The sequence below is a fragment of the Microcebus murinus genome, chromosome 14, assembly GCF_040939455.1.
Source record: "Microcebus murinus isolate Inina chromosome 14, M.murinus_Inina_mat1.0, whole genome shotgun sequence".
In the NCBI taxonomy this organism is placed as follows: Eukaryota; Metazoa; Chordata; class Mammalia; order Primates; family Cheirogaleidae; genus Microcebus; species Microcebus murinus.
In genome coordinates, this window is record NC_134117.1 from 82,023,415 (window position 1) to 82,028,433 (window position 5,019).

At 64.0% G+C, this 5,019-nt stretch overlaps 2 pseudogenes; both read left to right on the forward strand.

Annotated features, from left to right (window-relative positions):
* Positions 1-535: 535 nt before the first annotated feature.
* Positions 536-654, forward strand: LOC142876311 (uncharacterized; annotated as a pseudogene).
* Positions 655-4,123: 3,469 nt separating this feature from the next.
* On the forward strand, positions 4,124-4,243 carry LOC142876265 (uncharacterized; annotated as a pseudogene).
* The last annotated feature ends 776 nt before the right edge of the window (positions 4,244-5,019 follow it).

The window sequence follows — 5,019 nt, forward strand, 5'->3', positions numbered from 1 at the left end:
GAGAGACGCCCCATACACTGGCTCCCCTCCCCCTTGCGCTGTGCCCCAGCCCTGGCCCGGGGGAATAGGCGGCAGCCCACCCACAGGGCGAGGGGGGGCACAGCTGAAAGGGGTTGTGGGGGAGGGCGGCCCCTGGCTGGGGTCAAAGGGCGCGCGCGTGCGCAGTCAGCGTCAGCGGCGGCGACGCGCTGGGGGTGGGCAGCGGGTAGGTGAAGGAGGCCGGGCGAGGAGACGAGGGGGGCTGGGAGGGCTCCACCTTGGCGAGTCCAGCCGTGGAGGCGCATCTTGTGTGAGTGTGAGTGAGTGTGAGTGTGTGTGTGTGTGTATAGAGAGACAGCCCCCCGCCCCGCCCCGCCCATCACCCCCGTCCCTGGGAGCCCACGGGACCCGGCCGGCGAACTCAACAGGCCCGGCCCGGCGCGGGGCCTGGGGCGGGAGGCGGCGGCGGCGGCGGCGGCGGCGGCGGCGGCGGCGGCGGGGGGAAAGCGCAGAGAGGCTCGGCTTCTTGAGCGGGGCAGGGGCGCCCTCCGCCGCCGTCTAGGGCCACACTACCCTGAACGCCCCCGATCTCGTCTGGTCTCGGAAGCTAAGCAGGGTCGGGCCCGGTCAGTAGTTGGATGGGAGACTGCCTGGGAATACCGGGGGCCACAGGCTGCTTCTTTTTTTTTTTTTTTTTTTTTTTGCCTCTTGTTCTGTCCCCTTTCTGGGAGCGCGGCGGCGGCCCGGGGTGGGGGTGACCCCAACCCTCAGCGCCCGCCGCGCTGCCTGGCACCTCAGCCCGCACCGTGGGGCCTCCTCTTGTCCCAAGCCGCGACACCGCCGCCACGCGGCAGCATGCGTGGCATCTGGACTGTCAGGTCTCAGACCAAAGGTCTGCTCTGTGGGAACAGACACGCTGGAGAAAACCTTGAGAGTCTGAGAGGGGAGGGAGTTCCAGAAGAAGGCCAGGATGTCATTTTGAGGGAGTATGTGACCAGAACTCGTCCCGTTGCTTTTGGGGGTTCTATGGGCTCCACGCAGGAATCTTTGGTGGTGGCACCTGATGTTGGGGGATCCGGAGTCACACCCAGACCTGCTCCACAGGCCTCCTTTTACTTTTCTCTTCGGATTCATGATTTTTAAAAAGTGTCTCTTACCTCTATGATTGCATTTTCTTTTCTCTCTCTTTTCAAGCAGATGATGGGAGTACAAGTATTCAGGTGACATGTGTTGCCCGTGCACCCCTCCCCCCTGTGTTCTCATTCATATACCTCTCATGTTGTTCCAGCGTATTGTGGGGGTACCAGTGTTAAGGTCGGGTACAGTTGCCCTCTCCAAGCCTCCCCCCTGGGGTCAGAGCTTCAAGTGCGCCCATCCCCCAGTCGGTGCGCACCCACCCCATTCCTAATGGATGTGGATGCCCATCGCCTCCCCCCACCCGCCCGACACCCACCCGATGAAGGTGATTCCTCTCCGTCCACTTAGGTGTCCATCCGTTCGTACCAATTTGCTGGTGTGCGCGCTCACGTGGTGCTCGTGTGTCCATTCTTGGGATACCTGGCTTACTGGAACGGGTTCCAGCTCTGGCCAGGAGAACACGAGAGGCGCCCTCTCACCGCTGCTCCTCACAGCCGAATGGCACTCCGTGGTGTCCACGCGCCACATTTTATTAATGCACTCCTGGATGGATGGGCACTCGGGTCGCTTCCACGTCTTTGCGATTGTGAATTGTGCCCTAACTGTCACTCTACCCCTTACCCAGCCCGTCTCCTCTGCCCCTGCCTGACGCACTCCTCCCCGGCCAGGCCCGTCACTGTCCTGGGCCCCCGCCTGACCGGCTCCTCCCCGCCCGGCCTGTCACCGTCCTCTGCCCCTGCCTGACATGCTCCTTCCCGCCCGGCCTCTCACCGTCCTCGGCCCCTGCCTGACCGGCTCCTCCGTCGCCTGGGCCTTCCAAGGGCTTGGTGTGGAGGCTGCTTCCAGGAAGCCCTCCAGAAACCCGGCAGCAGGGTGGCCGCAGCAGTCTCCAGCAGCCTTCCCTAAGTCGAGTGCGGGGGACGTGCCCTCGCTGTGCCGCGGGGGGCCCAGCCTGGTGTCTTCCCTGAGGCCCTGCGGCTGCCGGCTGGGGCTGCCGCTCCCCGCGAGGGGAGAGCCGCGGAGGTGGGGACCGCCTCCTGATGGGGACGTACGTACACGCAGCTCTCCACGTCGGATCCCGGGGCTCTCTGTCCTGCCCGAAGGCCCAGCGGGCCTGCGGGTCCTTAGAGTGGCAAAAACATCCGAAAGCTGAGACTGAGGGTCCGGTGGGTGTCTGCACTTTTGTGCTGGGCACCCCAGGGAGGCCCGGGGGCTGGCTGGACAACGTGGTCTGCTGGGCGGGGGGGGGGTTTGGAGGAGCAACTGATGCCCTTTGCACCTTGGGTAGCAAGAGTCTGAGGTGTCTCTGAGCCCTGTGCCATGTCCGGGGGGGGCGCGGGGGGGGGAGGAGGAGGAGGAGGAGGAGGTGGGAAGGGCCGGGGCCTGCAGTCCTGTTCCCGGGGTGGCACGGCAAGTGGCTTCTTCCACAGGCTGCTTGGCCTGGGCTCCCTGTACCTGGGCCTTTGGGGGACTGGCCCTGTGCTTGCCAACACTTCCTGCAGGGACCCAGAGCTGGGAGGTGGCATCTCTCAGCCCTGGGTCGGGCAGAGCCCCAGCGGGCCATGCCCACAACCTCTCTCAGCACCGGTCCCCCAGAAGGCTCCTTTGGGACCAGGATTCTCTTGCGGTGACTCTTTAAGGTCTGGCCCCTGGATGGAGGGGCACCAGGAGTAGAGGAGCAGGAAGGGGAAGGGGGTGGCCATGCGAGGGGACACTTTGAGGCCAAGTCCCAGCTTCAGCCTGATCCTCCTGGGAACCCCGCTCTGAGACAAGGAGCCGGGCTTCGCATTCCCACAGCAGCCAGTCGTGGGCTGAGGACACCTGGGGCCTTGGGAACTCCCTGGCTTCTCCTTGGTTTAACATCTAGAGCTGCTTGTGAATCGGGCCGCCACACACACCCGAGTGCAGGTGTCTTCCGCACAGACTGCGGGCCTCGCTCTTCTGAACGCCGCTAGCTCGCCACCCACCCACGGGTGAACCTGGTCAGGGTGCTTTCTCTCGGGGGCAGACTCTTTTCCGGGCGGGCTACCGGTGTCTCTGTTTGCTCGTTTCTTTCTTCCATTTCGGGAAAGGCTTCCTTGCTGGGTGTGGAAATCTCCTATGCCTTCCCTCGCCTATTCTGTCAGCTTTCAAATTCTCTTTCAGTTGCCACCCTCACAGATGGATTAGGAAACTCTTTCCGGTGCACTCATTAGTGAAATGACCTCAATGAAGCTGGAATCCAATATCAAATGGCCGATTTTTAGCGAGTCCACACGCCAGGGTGGTCGGGGTCCAATGCAGCCCCGGCCAGGCCCAGGCCCCTTGGACCGGGCCACAGGAGGACACAGAGGAGGGTCCCGGCCCCCACGAAGCGGTGCCGGCGGTTCTCCAGGGGCTTGGGCGTTTTCCAGAGGTAGGAGATGGAGGGGACTGATTTCTTCAGCGCCCCACAAACCACGCCACCCCACCCCACCCATGGGACACATCCCCAGAGAGAGACGCCCCATACACTGGCTCCCCTCCCCCTTGCGCTGTGCCCCAGCCCTGGCCCGGGGGAATAGGCGGCAGCCCACCCACAGGGCGAGGGGGGGCACAGCTGAAAGGGGTTGTGGGGGAGGGCGGCCCCTGGCTGGGGTCAAAGGGCGCGCGCGTGCGCAGTCAGCGTCAGCGGCGGCGACGCGCTGGGGGTGGGCAGCGGGTAGGTGAAGGAGGCCGGGCGAGGAGACGAGGGGGGCTGGGAGGGCTCCACCTTGGCGAGTCCAGCCGTGGAGGCGCATCTTGTGTGAGTGTGAGTGAGTGTGAGTGTGTGTGTGTGTGTATAGAGAGACAGCCACCCGCCCCGCCCCGCCCATCACCCCCGTCCCTGGGAGCCCACGGGACCCGGCCGGCGAGCTCAACAGGCCCGGCCCGGCGCGGGGCCTGGGGCGGGAGGCGGCGGCGGCGGCGGCGGCGGCGGCGGCGGCGGCGGGGGGAAAGCGCAGAGAGGCTCGGCTTCTTGAGCGGGGCAGGGGCGCCCTCCGCCGCCGTCTAGGGCCACACCACCCTGAACGCCCCCCGATCTCGTCTGGTCTCGGAAGCTAAGCAGGGTCGGGCCCGGTCAGTACTTGGATGGGAGACCGCCTGGGAATACCGGGGGCCACAGGCTGCTTCTTTTTTTTTTTTTTTTTTTTTGCCTCTTGTTCTGTCCCCTTTCTGGGAGCGCGGCGGCGGCCCGGGGTGGGGGTGACCCCAACCCTCAGCGCCCGCCGCGGTGCCTGGCGCCTCAGCCCGCACCGTGGGGCCTCCTCTTGTCCCAAGCCGCGACACCGCCGCCACGCGGCAGCATGCGTGGCATCTGGACTGTCAGGTCTCAGACCAAAGGTCTGCTCTGTGGGAACAGACACGCTGGAGAAAACCTTGAGAGTCTGAGAGGGGAGGGAGTTCCAGAAGAAGGCCAGGATGTCATTTTGAGGGAGTATGTGACCAGAACTCGTCCCGTTGCTTTTGGGGGTTCTATGGGCTCCACGCAGGAATCTTTGGTGGTGGCACCTGATGTTGGGGGATCCGGAGTCACACCCAGACCTGCTCCACAGGCCTCCTTTTACTTTTCTCTTCGGATTCATGATTTTTAAAAAGTGTCTCTTACCTCTATGATTGCATTTTCTTTTCTCTCTCTTTTCAAGCAGATGATGGGAGTACAAGTATTCAGGTGACATGTGTTGCCCGTGCACCCCTCCCCCCTGTGTTCTCATTCATATACCTCTCATGTTGTTCCAGCGTATTGTGGGGGTACCAGTGTTAAGGTCGGGTACAGTTGCCCTCTCCAAGCCTCCCCCCTGGGGTCAGAGCTTCAAGTGCGCCCATCCCCCAGTCGGTGCGCACCCACCCCATTCCTAATGGATGTGGATGCCCATCGCCTCCCCCCACCCGCCCGACACCCAC